At 40.5% G+C, this 24,897-nt stretch overlaps 1 long non-coding RNA gene across 1 annotated transcript in view; it reads right to left on the bottom strand.

The window, feature by feature from the left end:
• Positions 1-1,111: 1,111 nt before the first annotated feature.
• Positions 1,112-24,897, bottom strand: part of LOC110361594 (uncharacterized) — a 102,953-nt gene continuing 79,167 nt past the window's right edge. Inside the window, exon 3 of the long non-coding RNA XR_010473288.1 lies at positions 1,112-3,013. This is a non-coding gene — a long non-coding RNA (uncharacterized LOC110361594). The remainder of the gene's footprint in view (positions 3,014-24,897) is intronic.

Raw genomic sequence — 24,897 nt, 5'->3', positions numbered from 1 at the left:
ACTGCAGCAGTGCTCCCCACCTCTGGTTACAGCAGCCTGGCTACTGTGTTTATACTTTCTTTTGATTCAGTTCCATATTTCAACTACAAGAATTTTTATCAGCCAGGTTATTCATTTTAACCTTTGGTGGCCCAACCTGCTTTGTCTTAAATCTGTGTGCAGAGTGTTCAGTAAAGCACTGGTACTTTGTGTGTATCTCATTACCTTTACAAGTTTCACATGATTAATCCCTCATTTGTAAGCTCCAGCTCATACTTCTAACTCAACTTGAAGTAGTTTGTATAAAAAATAGTTTCTTTTGTTTGTCATGTGGCCAAAACACCTTGTCAAAATGGCTGGGTGAGGCAGCCCCCTTCCCAGTGCAGGGGAAAACCCGCCTACAAAGTCTTAAGCAATCATTGGGTTCATTTACACGTGAAAATGTGCTTTCCAAACAGGTAGCATGTGACATTCAGCTGACCCTTGCCACACAAAATCAGTATTATTTTGGCATTTCTAAGAGACGCAAGGTGATCTGTGCTCAGATGTAACAAACAGCAAATTCTTCACTCTTGTGGCTGAGATCCACATGGGGATCCACCAAAGGAAGATGAGCTTGTTGGGTTGTTTATTAGAAAGCCACAGAGGACTCAAGAGATGTGTAATTTCTCCTTAGGGATGACTATGGGGACCTGGTCATTTTTTCCCTGCAGTGGAGGACTCCAACCCACTCCTGAGAACAAAATTTCAGCCTAAAACGCAGGCCAGGGTTTCTGATCTGAGGTTCATCATTGCTGGAGGGGCTGCTTCTTCATGCACACCACTGCTGGCACTGCTAATTGAGCATCTATTCAAGCTGCCTCCCAAGCCAGACACGGCTTGTGGGTGGCACATAATCTCTTTTGCAAAAACACCTCGATAGCCCCTGTACAGTGTTCCCCTATGAATAGTCAGACCTGTGCCTCTCTCCCTCTGGCTTGCAGTTGTGTGTTCAATTGAGCCCTGCTGCAAAGCCAAACGAAGGTGCTGGTACAGGGCTACAATAATCAGTCCATGTTTCCATTATCTAATCACATCTTTTCATGCTGAGCAATAAAATCCCATATAAATTAAGCAAAATGTCAGCTTAAAACAAGTGTGGTAGACAATTGCAACCAGGAACAGACCATGTGGAGAGAAGCAAACCAGGAACCGATGGAAAGTGACCTCAAAATTCTTCAGAAGAAGGCAACTCAGCATTGCTGATGTGAAATTACCAGGAGTTTGCCTCCTGCGTTAGTGGGATTTTTTTAATCTGGAAATACATTTATCACATCGGATCTCTGTTTGCTGGTCCCACAGTTTTGGAGCAGTAGACTGATCTTGTCTGAAAACACATTTGAGGGGTTTGTGTTAAGGAAAGGTGAAACCCCTGAAGGTAACTCTGTTGATGAGATGAGAAACAATTGCTCTCATTTCTTTTGATACCTGGGATCAGAGGAAAGGAACGTCTTTGGGGGCAATAATCTTTTCCACTCTCTGGATTTGCTTTTGCAGAATTAAGATAACTGAAGGTTTTGAACTTAATTTTCAAACCTTAGAACAAATATGTGATACACAGGTATACAGAGGGGAGGTAGGGATTAATCTAGCACAAAGACCTGCTTAGGCTGAGGGTTACAGAAACTAATAATTTTTTATTATTATTACTATTACTATGTAAAATTTCTTGAAACCTGCAGCTGTCAAAGCGTCAGACACCACAGTCAGATGAAGATAGCAGAGCACTCTTTTTTTTTTTGGTGTAAATGCATAGGTCACCAGCCCTTGAGAATAGCATGCACATTTGCGCATGAAGTTACAATATCAAACCACTGCATGCACTGCCTTTACGTCTGCATGAACTCGGGGGGAAAACAGGCTCTTGGTTTCTGACTGCACAGTGCTAACAGTGCTGACCACCGAGGAGTGACACTAAACTTGGTGCTCTAAACACCTTTTATTTCTTTGCTTTTTAAACATTAATTTAATCTGACTTTGATAAGTATGTGAGTGGAGAGTGACTGCACAATTTCGTTTCATAGAAATACAGGTTCTTTCTCAGAGTCCAGCTGAATTTTCAGTTCACTGCTGAGACCTGGTCCTCCCCAGCACCTTTGTTCTCCCTCGCTTGCTGCTGCTCTGGGTACAGCATCAGACAAGCAACATGCTTCCCTTCGCAAAACCCAGAGCAAGCAATCACTCCTTTTCTAAGCTGAACTAAATGCTGTAAAGGTAAAAAGACTAATTTCCTTTCATTTTCATAGCAGTACAGTGATGCAGCGTCTCTAATTAGCACTCGCAGTTGGCATAGCTGAATTGCTGGGAAATGTTCGGTGGCCTGCAGGTATTTTGCCATCCTCCCCTTTCATCAGTGGTTTTCAATTACAAAACGCTTCTGCTCTTGACTGCTGTTACTTGAGCTGAAGAGCCAGCTATTACAGTCTGGTCTTTGGGCAGGGACAGAGGATTTTTGTTACCTGGGTGAAGAGAACAAAAGAGTGGGCAGAACACAAATAGCAGCTTTCACAGATGCATCCAACCTTTGGAAATGGGGAAGGAAAAACAGGCTTGGGTTAGAGGGCAATTTAAATTCCATCCCGCTGTTACCCAGATCTGATCTAATAAGAGCTAAGAAAATACTGGGTGTTATTTTCAAGCAGGAGTGAATGCATATGACTTTTACTGTTTAGAACAGAGCCCTTTATTGGTAAAAGATAGTAGTAACATGCTTTCAATTCAAATCACAATGGACAGACATCCCTATATAAAAAGCATATGTGTATACACATGCACATACACACATGCAGGCACATATTCCCATGTGCATGCAAATAATGTTATGGAAGAGATGGACTGGAAAGAGAAGAAAAAAAGTAGAGGGAGATGTCAAGTTCTCACCCACGGGAACAAAAGCCATTCTTAGAATGACCACCAGGGAGAAGGCAGCGTCAAGCAGTAATATTTCCACTGTCCATTTCTCTCCTTGCCAGTACTGCTTCCTCCTTTATGGCCTCTGCAAAAGAAATTAAGCTGAAGGAAATGCTTCACCACAGCAGCGGTGCAGGACTTCTCCAGGGCCCTGCTTCTGCTTTGTTTGTCTTTTCTACCATGAGCAAGTCTATTCTGTGAAGGGAAAATGTTAAATCTAAAATGGCCAAACCCATTGCAGTGCTATGATTTGCAATCCCATGAGAGGGAAAGCAGGGCTTGTCGCAGAGGTACACGATAGCTGAAGAAATGGAAGTGTGGTCTTGCCCCTAGTTACTGATTATCCTTTCGAGTCACTTATGACACCCCTAGTAAACTTTTGAGGCTTGATAGGGCTGAGCAGTACATTAGACTCTCTTCCCAGGACTCCTAGCTAAATTTTATCACAGCTCTCAGGAAATTAAGTGTACTTTATATTGTTCCTTCATTTGTGATGTACCTGACCTTGGTCTAGATTTAAATTTTTCCAGCAGGATGAAATTGGACAGTCATAATCCCTCCTTTCTGCTGTTGCTGAATCTGAAATATCTGAATTAATGAGGTCTCTTGTTTTGCTATCACATGATCTAAGCTGCCAAAATATTTACTTTCTGCCTGAGTGATGTACAAAAGAATGAAAATGGAAATCATCTGTATACTCCTTCAAATGCATCTTTACATATAAACTGCTAACCTAGCTGCCTTTTACTTTCCAAGCTGTACACTGCAATACACAGAGAATGCTCAAATTCTGTGAAATTTAACCACAAGTATAAAGATAATCCCAGGCATGATGGGCTTTATACCCACATAAAGTGCAAAAATCAGCTTAACCAAACTATCTGCTTATACTGTATCTTTGGACTGAGTCCCTCAGATAAATAGCTCCCAACACACAGGATAAACCAAAAGACACATTATCAACTCAAATGAAACCATAAAGATTAGGGATAGCTAAGACTTTAATGTTCTTCTAATATTCGTTGGAGAGTAGAACCTTCCTCTAACTGGAAAGGAGAGCTGAAAACCCAATAAAAATGCTTACACTTTATGCTGCATCTAATAAATGATCCTGTAACAAATGGCAATAGTTAAATAAGGCAAAAAGCATTAAAGTGGTGGTGTTCTGGGCCTGCTGTCAGTTGGCATAACTCCATATCTTCAATGTAGCGAAAGCCAATTTAGCACTGGGAGATCTGGTCCACCGTGTTTGAAAAGAAGCAGATGAGCATCTTATCAGTGTGATGCAAGAGTCTTTCCTTTGCATTGCCTGCATACTTCTAATATATGGATGGCTGGAGCAACTTTCCACTTTTGAACTCGCAGCCTGGTGAAATGAGGCAAATACCCATTTGTTGGCCATGACAGTCAAGATGCAGGGAGCAGACACGACAGGTACTCTGAATGCATATATCTCTAAGTGTTTCTGCAAACTAACTGTGTACCCTAACTTCTGATAAATCTGTATTTAAGAACAGAAATACTGTTGCTTCCTTCCTGGCCTGTAGGAAATACTCCATAGTTTGGTATAAGATAATAAGGTGCAAGTAAAGAACCTACTGGGATCAAACAAGGAGGTGCATTGTAATTAGCACAAAATATACAGAAAAGTATTCTTATTTCCTGTGATGCTTCTCTTTAGTCCAGAGGGACATTGAGAAACTTGATTGGGGTAATAGAAACTTCATGGAATTCAACAGAGATGTGCAAAGTTCTGCATCTGGCATTAACCCCATTCCCTTGTTCAGGCTGTTGCTCAGTGAGCAACAGTCCTGACGAGGAGGACCGAGGATTATAGTGAGTGCCAGTTTCAGTGTAAATTGAGAGTCCACATGACCTACAGTGGGATGCTGAGTGAGCTGGGCTGATTTAATCCAGCAGAGGGGAGGCTAAGGCGTGATCAGAGGACTTGAAGGGTAATTATAAAGATTACAAAGGCAGACCCATTAGGGCCAGACTACATAACAGGGGGAAATACCCGTGAATTATTTTGGAGGTTCAGGAGAAACTTTTTCATCAGGAGAGTGCTGCAACGCTAGAGCAATCTGCACGAGGAGGTGCTATAACCTCCATTCTTGGAGGCTTTCAAGACATAGCTAGACAAAATCACAGCTGACCAGTAAATTTGACCTCCAGGGACCCTTTCCAATCAATACTGCTATGCCTGTGATTCCTGTAACAGATATCCCATGCTTACTCACCTGCCTCTGCTGGTAATACCTGCATTCTCCCAGGTAAATAGAGCTGTTACGGGATGTCATAGAGTTCTGACAAAGCACAGATGTCTTTGATCCTCTAAGGAAAACTTCAGTCAGATATGTCTAGCCTTCGAACTGAAACTCTTTGAGACAACCTGTGTTACAGCTTTGCAGCAAAGAAAATGAAGGTTCAAAATATCAACAGGATAAAAAAACCCCAACTAATAGGGCAGCTTCTGCTTTCAGCTACAAGAACTTTGTCTCATTTGAAAAATGAGCCAAAAATCATTCATGATGAAGAGAGCGAACAACAGAGCTTTGCTTGCATGAATCCAAATGGGGGATGGGCCACAGGCTCAGCTGGTGCAAGTTCAGCATGTAACGGTCTGTACACATACTCTGATTTACACCAGCTGAGATATGGCTTTCTGTTTCTATTTTAATATATCAGCTGTAATAATAAATTTCTCCTTACTTGCCTGGTATGGTTCTATCAAGATGTTTAACCACAGCAATGCAACAACTGTGTTTTTAGTGCAAACCACAAATGAAACATCCTTTGTGCCACACAAAGCACATCTTGCAACCCAGATTGGTTTTAGAGGTGCTAATTATATTATATAGTGTTGCAGGAACTACAGTAATTTACTTCTAAAATCCATTTAATTTCTTTTTAATTACTCATGTTTACCAATTCCTTTAGATTCGGAAAAGGCTCAAAATTGCAGCTAGCAAAGGAGGCTTGAAGTGGAATGATTAAGAACATCTGGCATATACATAATTATCCTAGGCAATTTATTCCGCCTTCACCATTTCACTATAGCCGTGGTAATGAGGTAGAGCTGGATTCTACCACTTTTCTGAACATTTAAGAGTACCTTACTGCACAGACAGCTTCATTGAAATAACTGGCAATAATTAAAGTGTATAACACGAAACCCTGGAAGAAAAAGGGGCAGATTCTTTCCTGTACTAAGTGGAGCTGCCAGCCCCAGATGTGTGGTTGGCCTTTTCCATGAATGAATGCACATGAGTCTGAGTTTCTCTGAAAGACTACCTGAATGCAACTATAGCAAAAACCATGGGCAGCTTTTCATAGCCTAACAAAAGTAAGAATCAGTACTAAAAGCACGTTGATTAGGACAATCTTTGGAAGCACATAGAAATAAAGAAAAGAAGCAGACAATGTCACACCATATGATTTTCATTAAAAAGACCAAACAAACAAACAAACAAAAAAACAATAAAAACCCCACAAAACCCAAAAAACAACAAAGCAACTCTAAGAAGATCCATGAGCTTCACACATAAATTACTGACTGAATCTGTCTTTCATTATGCAAATGGTGAGAGTGGGTGATCAGGGTGACTCTTTCTGGCCAAGGATGTGTTAATCATGTTAACTAACTACCACCTTTTTGGACCTCTTTATTTTTAGCAGGCGTTGACCAGGCACAATCTATATCTACTGAGAAGTGTCAGTAGCCGCAGCGTTACCAACAGGTTCTATTCCCATGGCACACAGAACCTGGAAGAAGACATCTCTTGAGAGCATTCCTGGGTGACATGACCAACGTCAGGAATAACCATCAGACACAGGCAGCTGCAGAAATCCTGATAACTCCTTCTATAGGAGCTCTTCAAAAAACGAGCTGCCCCGTCAAAAAAAAAATATCAGTGAAATGTGATCTCCTTCTCAGAAAATTTCACAGTAAAAGTGTTGTCATCACATGAATTTACAGTCCAACAGCCTCATTTGAAAACCAAAAGCATTGTTTCTAGACACTTTATGGGTTTCCATAAGTTATGTAATGGATAAATCTACAATTTAGGGCCACTACAGCCCTACTCTGGCCATCTGATGGAGGGAAAGCTCACTGTCTCCACCTGGACTGGTCAGCTGAAGGAACACTTCATGACTGTGCATCAGCTAGGGATCAAAGGACGTGGTCTAGTGTGTCCTCACAAACACCACGAACAGTTGCTCTTCATACCATGAAACTGCAAAAAGAGTGATACACAAGGCCTCCAGTCACCCAGCTTTATTTTTAGGGACAACTGGATACATTGCCCATGCTTCCCATGTGCTGCAAGTAAGCAAAAATATAGGCAGGCAATATTCTTCAATCCCCATTTCCTTGTGCCATTTCTTCAAGTTCTTATCCCAAGACTTTCTTTCTTCTGCAGTCTCTTGTTCTTATCACTCACTTGTTATTGGTTGCTAGCTGCCATAAGGAGCCGGTTTCCTTTTTTTAATCAGAGGGTCTGTCAACAGCATTGACCCTTATTTGTCTTTTCTTGTGGTTTTGAGTGTCTCTTGCTCCATCTTTGTTTGCTCTTTTGTGACATTTCAAAGTGCTTTACTCTGGTCTATATTATTCTTGTGAATACAAATTATAATTTTATTGAAGATTCAGCTTTTCTTCCTTGTTCCCTGTCTGGCAAACATCGAACCAAGTTATTTTTGAGCCTACAGTTTGAATCCAGGCAGCAAAGATACATCTGCTTACTCCTGTTGTAACTAGACAGGCTTTATAGGATGCAGTCCAGACTTGATTTGAGTTGGCCCAGTAGCTTACTTTACACAATAACATTAGCATTTCCCTGCATGAACTGAGACCTGGAGACTTCATTGAAGAATGTCTTGTTCTGCCAAAAAACCTCCACCATTTTTGTGGGACAGGTGCATGTTCTAACCCCAAGTTCAGATTTCTTTTCATATATCTGATCTGGGAATACTTTCACATTTCTACAAGGCAATTTATTTCATGCTTTTTGAGAGAATGAATGGAAGGGTTTTTGGTTTTAGGTGTGGTTTTGGTTTTTTTTGTTTTTTTTTTTTTTTAATTATTATTTTTTTAATTCTAGTGGTTGTTATTTTCATTTTAAGTGCCTTATTGGCATTTTGCATATTTCTCGCCATATGGAAATTCTGTATCCATGGCCACATAGTGATCCAATTGCTCTTTATATAACTGGAGGCACTCCTTATATTTTAGTTATGTTACCCTGATTTAAATCTGCTTAATTGAGGATATACGTTTTAAGTCTGGTCTGCACAGCTCTGACTAGAGCTCACTATATATTCCTGGTTAGCACAAGACTGTGCATTGATATAAATGGCACCTTAAACCTTCTTTCCTAAAAGTCATCTTTTTGTCACTAGTTGTCAGTCCACTAAGACAACCAAGATAATTTTCAGGATATGTCTGATGAAGATGTTCAAGTGCAGAATTCTATTAGCTGTCTTTATGTTTGTTTGGTTGTTTAAACAATATTTACTTGGATACTTCTGACTGTAATGTTGGTCCACTTAGCAGAAGTTTTACATGAAGATATGTTTTACCAGACCCATCAGATCACCCTATTTTTTGGAACTAGAGTGTTGCTGTGAATTGCACAAGATGAAGCACAACAAACACAAAAAAAAGGCTAAGAGAAGGAAAAATTAACCAAACTAAGTGGCAAATATGGAAATAAACAAATTAGCTGTTCCAAAGATTTTATTTCTATTAAGTGCTTCTTTTCATAGCTCTTGGATAGCCCTTTTCTAAGCCTGTGTAAGTACAGATGTGACACTACAGTGAACTCTAGCTACACTCCAGACAGAATGAAAGCTTTAGCCCTCAACAATGACAATTTCCATCCTTTCATCAAATTCAAATTTAACTTTTACAATGTTATAAATCAGTGTTAGCATCAAATATTGCTGTGGATAAATATGGCCTTTTAAAAATTAAATTAATGGTATGCATTTATCAACACCAACTTCTTTTGTTTAGTGAAGTGGAACATCACTTACTGAAAGCAAGATGGTCTCAGAACCATTTGAGGAGGGGTGAGTGTGCAAGGACTGATAAATACAGTGCTTCCTTTAAGAGAGCCTGCTTTCAGTTGCTTATAGCTTTGCTATACTATCACAAAAAATTTTCCACACTGAGAATTCATACAAGATGGGTTACGTAGGCTTTTTGTTTTGGTTTTGCTTATTTTAGGGCTTTTTTTCTCTTTTCTTTTTTTTTGGTGAAAACCAGTTGAGAGCAAAGTTTAGAATTTCAGAACAAGAATAAAAGAGAACAAGAAGCATATTTTCCTTTACTGTCTTAAAATAACATTGGCAAGCCTTTTTGTTTTGCTTTGCTTTGCTTAGTTTCATTAGAAACCATGAGCACACTAGAATTAAGTGCAGATGTGATCTTTGGGGTCACAGCTTTGCCTTTGCCTGCTGCTGTGAAAATCCACCAAATTAAAAGGCTCAATTCAGTGGATCGTTCTGACTTCGACTGTTGATACTTTTGAAGGTGGCAGCTTCCATCTCAGAAGCCCCTGAGATGTATGATCTCTCTTAGATGCAACTGGTGTGAAGCATAGGCCATGGCCCTGTTGGATTTTACATTCTGCAGCCTGAAATGGTGAAAGTGGAGCTGGACTTTCTCTTCAATTACTGCTGAATAGCACTGTGCAGCACTTCACTGGGTGAACAGGTAGGCTGTACGAGGACAGCTAGGATGACATGCAGCCAAGATGAAGAGGATGAAAAACACCTAAAACATGAAGCACCAATGGGGCAGTGACTGGGGCAAAGAGAGGTGGAAACAAGAGGCTGGGAGGGAGATCCAGCAAAGAGACAGGATGGTGGAGAAAGAATGAAGAGACAAGACAGGGTCTGAATTTGGGAGAAGGGGATGAGTCAGGATTGAATGGTACGACAGGGAAAAAAAAGACAAAAAATCCAGCTTGGAGGGGTGGAGCTGGAGAGCTCTGGCTTATAGATAAAAGAGCAGAAGGATCTAGCTGGGATTTTCAGGGAAAAGCAATGATGCTTTGGAAACTTCCATTGCATCTCTCTGAGCATCCTCAGACACCCCAACATCTGGTCATGTTACTGCAATGGTAAACACAATTAGTGAGAAATAATATACTGGGGCTCATAGCAGGCAGTATAAAAGGCTTGAAGCTACACTTTGTCCATCCAGGAGAAATGAATTGTGTCCACTGGGGTACTGAAGAGGACAGGAAGATTAGACAGTGATCTGTGATTAAAGACTGTGACATAAAAAGTCTGTGAATATGGACTTTGCACAAGCTCTTTAAACCTGGCAATTAACTTCTGAGTGTATAACTCTGCACTTGATGCTGTTCCTGGAAAGTCTTAGTTTTCTCTATAAGTGATCTTTTAAAGTAAGAGTTTTGAAGCACCTGGTGGTGGTTGCTTTCCATTGACTGTGAGCCAAGCACAAAAGTCTCATCCTTATATTACATAAAAGTTTTCCTAAGGGCAGAAAGGCTTCTTCAGGTATGGAAAAGCAGAAGTGCCAACCAGACTACACTAAGGCACAAAACAAAACAGAAAAAAAAAAAAAAAAAAAGCAAAATCTGCTACTTTTTTCCCCTAAAATGCAATATGGAGCTATTTGGGACCCTCAGAGTATTTTAAATACATCTCGCACTGCACTTGAACTTGTTCCCTTAAGAAACAGCTGATAATACTGTTTTCTTTCTGCTTCTTTCCTCTTAGTTGATGGATATAGACAAGAAAGCCTTTATCAGTAAATAATAAAGCAATTATTTTTAACAATTTCAATTTCTCACTTGAAATAAAGAATGAAACTATTATTTTTTTCCTTAAGATCTCTGCAGAAAATCAGCACACCCTGTCTATGAAACATGATGTGTGTAGCTCATAGGCTTTTATTTCTAGTAATAACAAAAAGACAATGCCCTTACTTTCTACCATTGCTACCATTTGCAGAGATGGTAAATGCTTTAACTCCAGTAACTGGTGAGCTCATGTTAGCATACCAAGTCAGATGAATTACTGTTAACCTGTACTGTTTTGGATGGTGCAGCTTTTGTTTAATCCTTAAATTCTTGCTAGAATTAAAATGTTTCCTACCTCCTTCTTTTGTACTGGACAGGTACTGTGTACAACTATCCAAACTGCAAGTGGCCAGACTGATAACAGAGGGCACTGTGCAATGGACCCATTCAGTGGACCTCATTATGCAGCACAGAACTGAACATTTCAAACACCATCAGTCATGTTAAGGGTGCCATTTTTGGAGGGCTGGGGTAAATGCAAGCATGCTATTAAGCTCAGCTGACTTGGTGTTGCTGAATTAAACAATAAAACCAAAGAAACTCTTCAAGCTATTGATTTCTGCAGTGCATTGTATGCATTTACGTAAATCTAATTAAAACACTGTGCATAACCCAATTACAAGCTATTCCCTTACAGCAAGTTTTATATTTATCTAAGCCAGGCTGCGCCAGCTGTGAGACATAACCCTGGATTTGCAAATAGCTATTGTGTAACAGCTGAAGTGGTCAGAAAAATACACTGATCATTTTGTCTCTCTGCTAATGGATCATGTACTTGTGACTCAGGACCATTTTTTTGCCATAACAGGCTACTTCATTGACATATTGCTGCTACCAGATTGCTCAGGAGAAAAGTTAAAGGTACAACTTAAAGGGCAAGGAGTTGAGAGAATGAGGGAAAATAGAAGACCAGTGCCCAGGTGGCCAAGAATGGCAGCAGCGTCCTGGCTTGTATCAGCAGGACCAGGGAGGTGATCATCCCACTGTACTCAGTGCTGGTGAGGTCACGCCTCGATGACCTTGTTCAGTTTTGGGCCCCTCACTACAGGAAAGACATTGAGGTGCTGGAGAGAGTTCAGAGGTGGGTGACAAGGCTGCTGAATGGTCTGGAGCACAAGTTTGATGAGGAGCAGCTGAAGAAACTGAGGCTGTTTAGCCTAGAGAAAAGGAGGCTGAGGGGAGACCTTATCACCCTCTACAGGTGTCTGAAAGCAGGTTGTAGCATGGAGGGGGTTGGTTTCTTCTCCCAAGTAACAGGAGAAAGAATGAGAGGAAATGGCCTCAAGTTGCACCAGGGGAGTTTTAGATTGAATATTAGGGAAAAATTCTTCATGTAAAGGGTTCTCAGGCATTGGAACAGGCTGACCAGGGAAGTTGTGGAGTCACCATCTCTGTTGGTGTTTAAAAGACACGTATATAAGGTTCTTAGACACATGGTTAACTTAATGGTTGGACTCAATGATCTTGAATGTCTCTTCCAACCACAATGATTTTATGATTCTAAAACCCTCACTTTGTATTCTGCTAGTTAGTGAGAAGGTAAGTTTGAAGAGGTAGTATCACCACGCTGAATTGCTCATTTTGGGGAGGCAGTCTTCCTCCAGTGGGAATACAGGTGCAGTGGTAATACAGAGGACTGTCCTTCGAATCTAGGGGTCAAATGCTAGGTGTTCTGAATAACCTTATTCGAACCTTGAAGTTGAGTAGTGCGTCAATATTTAGATTTTGATGGGGTGGGATTTTAACAGTGTTCATCGGAATTCCCCTGGCATCCTGCAAGTGCAGCTCCATCCCCTGAGTAACGGTGGCAAAAGATGTAGCAGGGACCAGCTTGTGCCACTACTACACATAAATCTTTATGCGGCAGATCTACACAACAATTGTGACAGTAATAGCCTATGTAAAATCTTTTCTAATGATGGATGAAATACAAGATTCAGGGAGAGAGAATGGTAGACTCAACTTTTCTTTCTAGGAGTAGAGCCATCCCTAAACCTCCTTATCCTTTCCAGGAGTAACTTTGAAGATGTGCCCTTATTGAAGGCTCAAATCTATGCTCTCCACAGTTTATAAAGAAGAGCTAATATAGAAGAATCCTTCCTAAAGTTGGGAAAAGGGGGAAGGAGGATTAACCTGGCTGAACCATGTAAAGGAAGTAGTGGAGTAGGAAAGCCCAGTTAGGCATATGCAGGGGCAGGGAGAAGAGAAGGGGAGAGGAGGATACAAGCAAGCAGAGCACTGGTGAGGGTGATGCAGAGCCAAAGTGACTGCAAGCAGATAATGGGTGAGACAGCACAGAGCAACAGTGGGAAGAAAGCACACAAGACTTCCTCCAGTGTGTCACTCCCTGTTTCATCCCTCAAAGATTGGAACTGATGCTGTTGAGTGGAAATCCCAGATAAATCCTTACCTGTGACTCTTAATAAATCACTGTACTTTTCCTTTCTCTGCTTCCTTGATGTCAGAAGTTCATAGGGACAGCTTAGCTGACCACTGGTTTAGTATCTATTCCTACTCAAGTAGCACATTCCCGAGTGACTCTTCAGGTCGAGCGCAGTGACTGCAAGGCAAAGCCACTGGCTGCAGAGCAGCATGACAAGTAGCAGTCTCTCCTCACGCGACCTTTAAGCATAGACTCAATACAAGTGCTACAAGCATTCCCTGGGGCAAGTGAGATTGACGTGGCATCTGGGCACATGTACTACCCAACTCCGTGATTTCAAACTACATGCCATTTCCTTCCAGTTGGAGACAAGTTTATGAGCTTGAGCAGGCAATAAAAGCTTCTCTCCATGCTAATGATATGACCCAGTCCTAATGGATTAGTAGTTTTCATATCAGGTTAAATCTGCATTTTTGCTGATAAAGACACAAAAGTCACTCTTAATAGGCTTTCAGGTTTTGTTAGCAAAAATACATCTCCATAGAGCACAGAGCCTATGGGATATGAACAGGACAGAAAAGGCACTAACACATTATGACAGACTGCTCAAAATCCCTGCTTTCCTCCAACTGGCCAGTACACAGCCAAGCAACGTGCAGAAAGCTATTGCTGTTGAAACTTGTGGGCACTTTCTTAGAAACTCATGTACAGCGAACCCACCTCTGGTCTCTGCAGCACTTCCCAGAGCTGTTTTGCAACCATGGTCAGATATGAGACCCACTGGAGATGGGAGAAACATTCCCACTCACTTCAAAGAGTTCAGGCCCTTCTCGTACTGGAAGTTATTCTATATGTCTCTTTGTGAAACCGCTGAATGAACAGAGATTCCAAACTCAGTGCCCCATCAGTAACTCTTCACTCTAAAGAACTGCAAACATTATTTTGGGATGAAACAACAACCAGGCAATTCCTCCAGAAAGCTTCTTATGCCATACCTCTGCTACTAAAGAAACAGCCTCAGATGCCAAAAGCAAGTGGAAGCAGCTGGCTTATTCTGTTTAGGGTTTATCCTTTTTGTCCTGACTTTGTCTAGGAATGAGTTGGAGAAACGCACAACGGAGTTGGAGAGAGAGTTATCAGCTAAGCGATATGGACGATAGAGCTCCAGCACTTAAACTGGCTCCTTGACTTTCCTTTAACTGCATAGAGATTCCCTAGAAGCCTGGAAAAGGATAAGGCATCGCTGTGCAGTTGGACCACTCTGAAAGCACAGAGCAGCCCTGTGATGCTGGAGAGCAAGGCCTGTGCTCACGGGGGTGGCACAGCAGAGCCGCTGCAAGGTTCTGTTTGTAGGTGTGGATTCCTGGCTGTGGGTCCTCTGCCCACAGCCCTCCATGGGTCCCCACAGGCTGAATCTCAGAGCCTGGTTCCCCCTTCTCGGGCACCTCATCATTCCCATGCAGCAGCTCTTTGTCACGCATCCCACTGGGTTTTGAAAGCACATTAAAGCCCCTGCACACCCCAAGCCTTTCGGTGACTCTTCTGCGGAAGCAGTTCAACAAATAGCACAAAACTGATTCAACCCAAGGGTACTTTGATGATATTTTGTACATGAGGGTTATTTTTTTTTTCTTTACCTTTTGGAAACTTTTCCATTTGCTATTTTAGACCTTAATAGAGTGATGCCATTTTCTATTTCAATCAGTGCTCCAGTTTGCTCCCTCACTTTCATTTGTGACTAAGTCTAAGGTAACTTTTAGAAAGGAAGGAGCAGAGATAGATGAATTATGGCACTTGAAGTCAGAGAAAAAATTTTGAAAGGAAAATATAATTAAGAAATAAATTGAAAAACGGAAGCACCTGTGATACACTGGCCAGGAATGATTATCTTAGGGGGGGAAACCATCACATGCAGCTTAATTCCATTTCATTCTGTTGCTTTGGGATTTGGACTGTTTGCTCATTTATTTGGATAAAACGTAAACCTCTTCTACTTGAATTGTTAGATGTAATGAGTATTATTTTACATTTAATTAAAATACTGACACATTCCCACTGATGGAAAGTTTCCATTGCTTCTCAGAAAGTGCTAAGTCGCTTGATTAATAGGACATAGTTATTAACTGCTCAGCAAATACCTGAAATGGTAATAGTTTTACCTGTTAGGAAAAGCACTACTGCTCCCATAAAAACAAAGTTTTTAAAGAGATTGAAATGTCTGGAAGAAATTCAAGATAGGAAGGGAAAATACACGGGAGAGTGACTGCAAAATTGATAAAGTGACATTTTGAATGTTTGATCAATGACTGATACAAATATAATTTCACATGGAAACGCGAGTATGCTGGGACAGGAAGCACTGCTGAAGCTTTATAAAATTTTGATTCAGTAGCTGATTACTCAGGCTGAAGTGGGATGAGTTGCAATAAAAATACTGACATCTGAAAATCTACATTAAGAGACTGATTCAAAGCTTACCATAGTCTGAATTCACATGACATAAAAGGGGACCTTTTTCTTAAGTGAGTTTGCTACTTTTCCAATAGCATTTAAAGTTGCTTCTTTGCTACAGGAGAGGGTGAACAGAGCAGGAGACAAATCCAAAATTGATCCAAAGTCCAAAATTACAAGTCAGAAAAGGAGATCCCATAGAGAATCTTGTCTAGTAACACAGAAATACATTTGTCAGATGGGTCTGGAGCCATTCCATCACCACAGAGCATCAAAACTTGTCACTGTTTTTTTCCAAAGATACAGAAAACTTGTGTCCTCTTTTATTTTAAATTATCACACACACACAGGGAATCTTTGGTAGAAATTATTGTTATGAAGTAAGAAATGCTGCCTGAATGTGTCAACATTCCTACTTCCTAGACAAGCTAGCTCTTTTTTCTTTAAATCTCTAAAGATAGAGAGATGTGTCATGTCTAATAGTTATACTTCAAATGACTTCAACGTGCTGTAATTGAAATGCTGAGGAAAAACAAATCACTTCTGAACAGACCAAGACTACAACAAGTGCTACAAGCAATCTTGATTCACAACTTCTTAACAGCACTTTTAGTACACTGTTCACTTCTGTGCTATTATATATTTATCAATACAACCTTAATAGCTGAAAAAAAAAGATTGAAGCTTCATAATCCCACCAGAACATAAGGCAAGCCAGAAAAATGACTGAGATGATGTTAATCTAGTTACTAGGTTTATTAGATCTAAAGTAAAGTAGAGAGGAGAATTTTAAAATTGCTGTAGTTGCCACCAGAACACTGAGATTTTGAGACAGCAACCTGCACAAAAAATAATTGAGATTAATTTATAGCATTTATGTTGTCTTTAACCTCCCTGAAAAACATGCGCAGAATATAGATAGCAATACATCAGACCTGGTAGGAATCCAGAACTGGTGTAAACAACAAGGTTTCAAGTACTTACGTTTCTGCCCCCAGAGCTGGGCAGATTATTACAAATTTGGAAGCTTTTCACAGAACAATTCTAGAAACTACAGCAGTTGAAAGTTTTGTGAAAGATTGTTTTTACACTAGAAAATTACATTCTAGCAGATTGGAACCATATTGTGAGGATGGAAATGTTCTGAGGGAAAAAACCCAACAACAAGAAAGTGTTTTCAAAACAAATGTTTCAATATTGTTGCAACCAAACGAAATCACAGGCTTACAGAATATGTGAGACTGGAAGGGATCCCTGGAGATCATCTAGTTCCATCCAATGCTCAAGCAGGATCTCCTAGACCAGGGTGCTCAGGGCTGCTCACCTACAAACACTGTTGTGTCACCCATTCCCTTAGAACATGGACCATCTGCATTTTAAATAAGTTCTCAGATGCTTCTGAAATGAACACTGATGATCAGGACCTTGGCTTTGTTAAGGTTAGAATATGAAGTTGATTGAAACAAGCACCGTTTCAGTATATTTGGGGATTTATTGGCTGATACCAATAAATATAGTCGATCGAGGAAGTAGAGAAATCCTGGGCAATTTCAAGAATTTTTTTCCCTAATATTTGGCTCAATGCAACCATGGGAAGATTGCAGTCTTTCATGCACTACACAAAGTGACACATTTATGAAGGTTTATTTTTAATACAGTAGCATGGATTAATACTGGTTTCTTACTATGTTTCTGTGCACCTCAGCCTTTGGGGGTCTGCAGAGCAGTCCAAGGCCACTGCTCCGAAGGAAAGACACAAATGATTTCTTCAAATGACCACTTGATGTCACTTGACACCGTGCTAATAAGCTTGATGAAGCCCACTTCTGGGCAACAAACAAAGGTTCTTAGAATAAGGTGTCTGAAAATGGGAAACCAAGATGTTATAACGTTTTATAAAAAACTCATATTTATTTATTATGGGTTTGTCAACTGATTTTGTAAACCAGTGAGGACAGCTGCTAAATTACTCACAAATACACAATCTCTTCTTGTCCAGAGAAGCATTGGTACCCGCTTTGTCTTGCAGAGAGTCTAGAATTAATCGCTGAGACTAAGACCTATTAAGTGAGGATATGTTCTCCACTTTTTATGTGCCCAGTTTTGAAGAGATGTCAAAAAGGCACAGATGTTTCTAGGTTACTCTTCCAAAAACAAGAATCCATTAGCAATCCAGTGCCACTAGACAATTTGAAAGCTTTGGCTAAGCCTTGAATTTTTTTCTCTCCCCTACAGCTTCATTCTTACCGACATAGTGAATTTCACATTTCCCATGCATATGAAATACCAGCTCTGAAAACTAAGGCAAAATGCCACACTTCCTAATCTATCCAGTCCTAAGTAAAGTCAATTATTGTTCCATGACAACATTTTTCATACACTGGCATGACATGAATTCTAATAAATTCACATAATCACAGCCTTACAGTTTCTCCTCTCCTACTTCCCATTTATATACTGCTGCAACATTGATTTATGTGTGACAGAAACCTTTATCCTGAGGCTTGTATGTGTTGGTTTTGTCCCCTGGTATTTACCAATCAGGTGGTCTTGCCAGAACGTAGATCTAACTGTCTGTAAAATAAATGTTAACTTGGGACATTTTCAGTCTCAAAGCTCGTTGAAATATTTCAGCCAGAAGAGATTTTCCTTACAGTTTCATTGAAAGTAAAACTCTCCTCTGGATACAGTTTTCACACTATTATTAGACAGAAAAAAGTAAATGACTTATTGAGGTTGTCCCATTTTGTTTGAAAACGTCAAAAGAGATTTGTTCTTACTTTAATCAAAGCAAAATGAATGACTTGTATTGAAGTATACTTATAAAATATATTATATTGTTTTTGCTGTCTTTTTAACATTTGAGTGGTTCCAAATTTCAACAGTTTGGAACCTCTATTTCCAGAATTTTGAAGAACAGAATAGATTCTGTTTCTTGTTTGCCTTTCAGCATTGGCATTTATCACAGAAAGAAAATAACCAGCCCAGTAATACAAATGTTAGGCACTTGCTCTCATTTATGAAATGTTTTGCTTGGAGACCATACAGTCTCACCTGGGTAACAAGCTTTTCCTTGGCAAGGTAGTCTAAATCAATACCAACAGGACAGTCACACAGCTCATTTGGTGTAAGTCAGCTGAAAGCTGTAGAAACTCAATCCTTATGCTCAAGGGCTGTCTAAAAACCCTCCAGGTATCTCATTTATGATTCGTTGTGCCCTACCAGCTATCACTCTTCCTGCCCTGACTGTCAGTTCTTGGCTAGTGCTGGAAGAAGCTGTGGTGGATCCTTTTGTGAAGACTTCTTCAAGAAATGTGAGGGAGATATGGAATGTTTCCAAAAACCTTCAAGGATGATGAAGTGATGCATTTAATCTCAAAAACTGTCTGTAGCAAATTTACCTCTCCTCAGTGGCTGAGCTCCTGCTTGTTTTAGTGCATGTCAATCCAATAAAAGAACCACAAAGGTTGGGCATCTGAGAACATACCAGAAAGTTTTTTGCAGAACTCTTTGGTAATAATATAGTGCATGGAGCCACAACTGGGAGGAAGCATCCACAAATACATGTTGCTGTAATATTTGGTATAGCCATGCTGACATATAGGACAAGGGCAGGAGGAGCGGGAAGAGGGTCAGGCTTGCAGGTTTCTGCATCTCCCACATCAAGCAATCCAAACTAAATTCATTGTGTGGAGAATCTGGCTGTAAATTTGTGCTAGCTGTACCACCTTCAAGAGGACAAAGAACATAAAAATGACTTTGCAAAGCAGACATAAATGCCTATTGGACATTTTAACTTCCCTTACTTTCCACAGGAACTAAAAGCTGGAATATTTTTAAAGATAAAGGTGCTAAGGTGCTTGAGATAGGTACAAAAGCATCCTCTATGCTCTTATGTCTGGAAAGGGATGCCTTGAATATTGCAGCTTTTATATTTGGAGGCATTTCTAGATTTATCTGCCTATACATTGCTCGGACCTCTTTCCAAAGTTCTGGTCCCAAAAGAAACAAAATAATAATAATAATATTATCATAATTAACTCTTTTCCTTAGGGAGGTAACTTTAGAGACAAACTACTTTCCAGCACCATCTTCTCTAGCTGGTAGTGCTTGCAGCTCTCTAGTGCTTTATAATTTTCATTTCCACAAACACTGAGCATATATTGGTGATTTATTCCTGTAATTATTGTGCTCCTGAAGCTGTACCAAATGAAGCATGTAGTTCTGTGCTAAACATTGCAAGTTAAATCCCACAAGTCAGGAAGGAGAAAAAAAATGCTATAGAAGTCTATCTAAAGCACATTTCAGCCCTTGCTTGGCTGTCCATCAAACAAGATGGCCTACAAGACAAAGATGAGAGCAAGAAGCACATGCAATCCATCTTCTTTCAGTGTAGGCAGTGCCTGCAAGTAAGTTATTTATCTAGTGCTTTAAATTGTGTGATTGGCCCATTGCTTTAAAATGAGAGTTCACAAGAATTCCTAGACATAAGAAATGTTACTATTTCATTGCAAATAGGGATGAAAACTATAAGCATTTTAAGAAATTATGAAAATAATTCTTAAAGCCACTTTCTCTTTGTTGCAGTCACAGAGTTGACTTCTAATTCACCCGGAGATGTGATAATGGTGAAAACAGAGACTTAGATAATGGTTGTATCCTACTAAAACAAAATATTCTACAGAAGCAGAAATGATGGAACCATCTATTTGCATAGAAAAGCATATTTGTAGATATTTTTTAAGGTATATGTGAAAGGGCATTCACTTGCTTAATTTGGGACTCCTGACTGCAAGGCTTTGGTGCAACCCTGTGCAATCTTAATAAACAATGAAAAGCAAAAATCACCCGGACAGTGAATCGCTGGACCCACTGGCTTCAGAACCAGAACACGTCAGTGTTTTCCCCCGCCAGGTTAGCAACATGAAAGGAACTGGGTTTTTCATGTCCCTACATGAAAATAAGACCACAAAAGGAGAAATCACTTTCCTGGGCCTCAGTTTAGCAAAGTCTTTCTGCACAGGCTTAGTTTTAGGTGTAGTACATGACACGTTCACAGCTGAAGGTGGGTACATCCCTGTGCCTTTTCCTGCACCTGGGCACAAATCTGAATGTCACTAATTTAGCTCTATAATGTTGTGTATCAAATCACCACGCACCCATAATAACTCCTCTCATTAGTAACAGTTACACTGCATTTTCCTTTCCGTTGTCTTTACTTCATCTATGTTTCCATTCGCATTAGCTCAAGAAACTCTTAGGGCTAAATCTGATCTCAGAGTTGTAAATCAGGCAGCATGGTAAATCAGGTGTCCATACTGGAGTAGCAGTTGTGGAAATGAGATTGAAAGAGACTTGCAATTTCATTCTATGAAAAGAAGGCTCTTTGCTTTTTCAGCAAGTTAACTTAGCCTTCCTCCTCCTGAGAGATGACCCCACTTAAATATAAATCTGGGAGGAAGTGGAACAAGCCCAAGCTGCATGCAGCCAGCCACAAATGCAAAATAGCAATAAGAATTCTCCCAGAAAGCTGAAAACCTGTCGAGTTGTACTAGCAATAGTTAATGTTCTGTTGAACACCTTTGAACTTTGATGAAGCCAGCTTCGAGAACACTATTTCTTTGAATAAAATCACAAATTAAAATGAAAAATTGTGGCATAGGTCCACAGCTGTGTTTCACGTCCATGCTCATTTAAAGGAAGCAGACTTGAAGGCGGTTGTGGAAAGCAATTTATTTACTAGAGGTACTCTGGCTTTCCACCCAGAGGTATCAGGAAGCCACGCAGGTAGCTCATTAGGGTTCAGGATATATGGTAATTCTGTTGCAAACATTTACCTTATAACTTCCCACATCAAATTCTTCATATCAACATGTATAGTCAATTAGTGGAGACAGAGAGCAGGAAATGCCACCCAGAATTTTCCCTGGCATTGATCAAATGCAACCGAGTGTCATTTTGCATTATTCGCCCTCCTCAAGCAAAACTCCACTAAAATTTTGGAAGCAAACATGCCCGAGAGCCACATTAATCACTCTGCAATGGCACAGCACAGATCTCCAGCATGCCGCAAACTAATGGCTGTAACATACGCTTCTCCAGGAGCTAATCTCAGGATCTCTTGGCTGTCTCTCCAGTGACATGTGACTGCAGAAAGGTAAACAAAAACAAACAGCTAACTGAAATGATCCATCTGAGTTAGGACCCTGAGCATAATGAAAACAGCTTCCCTCTTTCTGCCTCTGTAGCTCAAGAGGTGACTTGTACGATACTAATCATATTGCACATCATAGATGTGAAATCAGCATGTGAAGAAGTCACATTTTAGATTTGTGAAAGAATGGATGACACAGACCATGCTGTGACGTTCTGTACATCTTAAAATTCAGTGGAGTGGCTGCGATCCTTGACCCTCCCTGAAATGGCCCATGGCTCCCACCATCCTTCTATGGGTCCCAAGTGTCCTTCCATCCTCACTGAGACACAGCTCCCACAAAGGGTGGTAGGCTGGGGTACTACCTTACTAAACTGTCCTCATAGTCAAGAATTTTGGTCCAGAAATCTCTGCACTTTGTGAGAATCACAGTCTGGAAGTGACACTCAGAACCCACCCCTGAAAGGAAGCAGCTTTCGGGAGGAGCAGTTCAGAAATGGTGGTTTCCCTTTCCACTTGTCAGAATCAGATTTCTTTGTTGATCATGTGTTTGACACAAAGATAGATCTCAGTAATTAATATCTTATGTCAAGTTCATCTTACATTGCTGAAAGAAATAACTTGAGAGTGTCACTGTGATTCATTTGAACTACTGAACTCTGTAACATTTTCAGAAAGAAAACATGGGATGACTGTATTTACAGGGCAGAAAACACTGAAAACTACCTATTTATTTTCCTGAGAGCTTTCCTAGGGCACACAGCTGCACAGATTCAATTTACAAAGGGTGTTTGAAAGCCAGGATGCCAGTCTAAAGGACAAGCTGAGAGCGCTGGGGTTGTTCAGCCTGGACAGGGTTCCAGGGAGACTTTATTGCAGCCTTTCAGTACTTAAAGGGGCCTATAAGAAAGACGGGGACAGACTTTTTAGAAGGGCCTGTTGCAATAGGACAAGGCATGATGCTTTTAAACTAAAGGAGGTGAGATTCAGGCTGGACATGAGGAAGAAATTTTTGACACTGAGGGTGGTTTAATGTCCTCCACAGCATCATAATAAAATTTGAACATAGTGCAAAAGAATCTACAGATAGTACATTTATATCGAAGAAAGAAAATTCTTCGCTTAACAGAAATGTACTAAAATAAGCACAGCAATATCGAAGCCAGTCAGGGAGACAGTGATGTAAGTCAAAGACATAATAAGCAGTCTTCTGTGATGCAGTTTATGAACAATTAATCACCACACTTTGGCTGCAACAACAATACAGCCCAACAAGCTACTGACTTCAACTTTACCTTTAGATATCTATAACCAACTCATATTAATAGAGCTAGGACCTGACAGTGGTAATAAACAGGGCTATTTCTAATTATTCAACTGAACAAAGGGTTTTCTAACAAACACACCCAACATATTAAACTGAATTAATTTTCTTTTATGGATTCCCAACACTACTAAAATCAGTGGAGCAAAAAAAATCTGTCTGCTGAAGTGACAGAATAAATCAATAACCAGCTACAAATGTGAAGATAATTTCTGCTCCTTTTCCGTTCTGGTGGGGTTTTTTAAAGCTCAAGTATTCCTAATGTGGTCCATGGTCTGTGCAGGACTGGGAATGTTCTAGAAGGCATGATAGGATGGAGAGGGAAGGGGATCTGCAAGAGCTGACAGCATGCAGAGATGGATAGAGTGAGGACATGCAGCCTGGAGGCTTAAGGAGAGCTATAGATGGTAGAAACAGCCCAAAGCCAGAGCGGCTGTGAACAGTAACTTCTCACCCAAGTTTGGAGAGAGCCAAGAGCACTAGGGTTCATTATTAAGGGTCAGATCTACCAGTGTGAAGGGCCAGTCACCGGGTAAAGGGACGCAGATGGCTTGCTCTGCTATACTCATGGGCACAGGGCTGCACCACACAGAAATGCCATCTTGCAGCTGCATTGGCACAGCACCCCCAGCTAATGATTCCTGGTCTGTGAAGCATCATCCTGATGGGACTAAACTCTTTCCAACCTTACTGACTTTTAGGGAAGCAAGTCGGTGCCTACAACACGCAGCATTATCAGAAAGAAGTACATTAGGATAAAATACACAGAGATGGCATCTACTACTGGAGGCAGGAAGGGAGCATGTATATTGTGCATTATTTGCTTAGTGCACTAAATTAACAAAATAAAACATGTTTACGCTAAGAGATCATTGTAGCAGTAAAGGAATTTGAAAAGCCTGGTCCAGACAAGAGAAACCAGGGTGAGTCTGCTGGAAATGCACAAACACATCAAGTACAAAATGTATGGACACTTGAGAAAGGCTTTGTCAAGGAATAAACAGATAAGTGCACTCCTAAGACTTCCCTGATCTTTCCTTCTACAAATCAAGAAGATATGCAGCAGAGATGACAAGCCTGGGCCTGGTTTCTAGTGAGCTGGAGGCCCAAACTAGTCCATGGGTTTGTTTTATTTCTGATTTCAGAGTCACATTCCTGGCTTTTAGGAATGAAGCTTCTCAGGGAGATGCTTAAGAGCAGAGCACAGCAGCTGGACATGATGTTTCTCTCTTCAGGATTGCAGAAGATGAAACACTGTAAACTAAATGGAACTGCATCAAACTCAAATCACCTTTTCCCATCGCAAAGATGTTTTGAGGCTTCAGACTCTTTTATGGGACTAATGGAAAAAACAACAGGCAAGTGGTCCCAAACTATCATTTAGTGATCTGGGTACCAGCCCATCATTCCCTGCTTCCTGCCAAAATTTTTTGTCCTGAATGACCCTGAACACTAACCACATGGTAAGGTCACTTTAAGCCAGGCCATCCCATTAGTCTTGTTACGCCTCACTTTTCTTGAACTTGATGGCATACAAGGGTGGGAAATGACAATCGAGCAGACTTTGGCTTCCGAGTTTGAATGACCACATGGTTTGACACAAAGCCTGAACCGATCATCCCAGCTCTGCAGCAAATCACCCTCAGTATTCTGCAACTTACTCAGAGGTGTTCTGCAATTAAAACACACAAAGCAATTCCTGCTTCAATGATACAAAGAATAAATACGGACTGTGATCTTCCCTGTACAAACTGGAAAAAGAAGCACTGGAGAAAGCTGAACTACACCACCCCCCCATACCACTTATTTTTTCAATACG

Source organism: Columba livia, chromosome 5 (assembly GCF_036013475.1).
Source record: "Columba livia isolate bColLiv1 breed racing homer chromosome 5, bColLiv1.pat.W.v2, whole genome shotgun sequence".
NCBI classification, from domain to species: Eukaryota; Metazoa; Chordata; class Aves; order Columbiformes; family Columbidae; genus Columba; species Columba livia.
The sequence above is the reverse complement of the archived record's forward strand: the minus strand, read 5'-3'. Positions and strand labels throughout refer to the sequence as shown.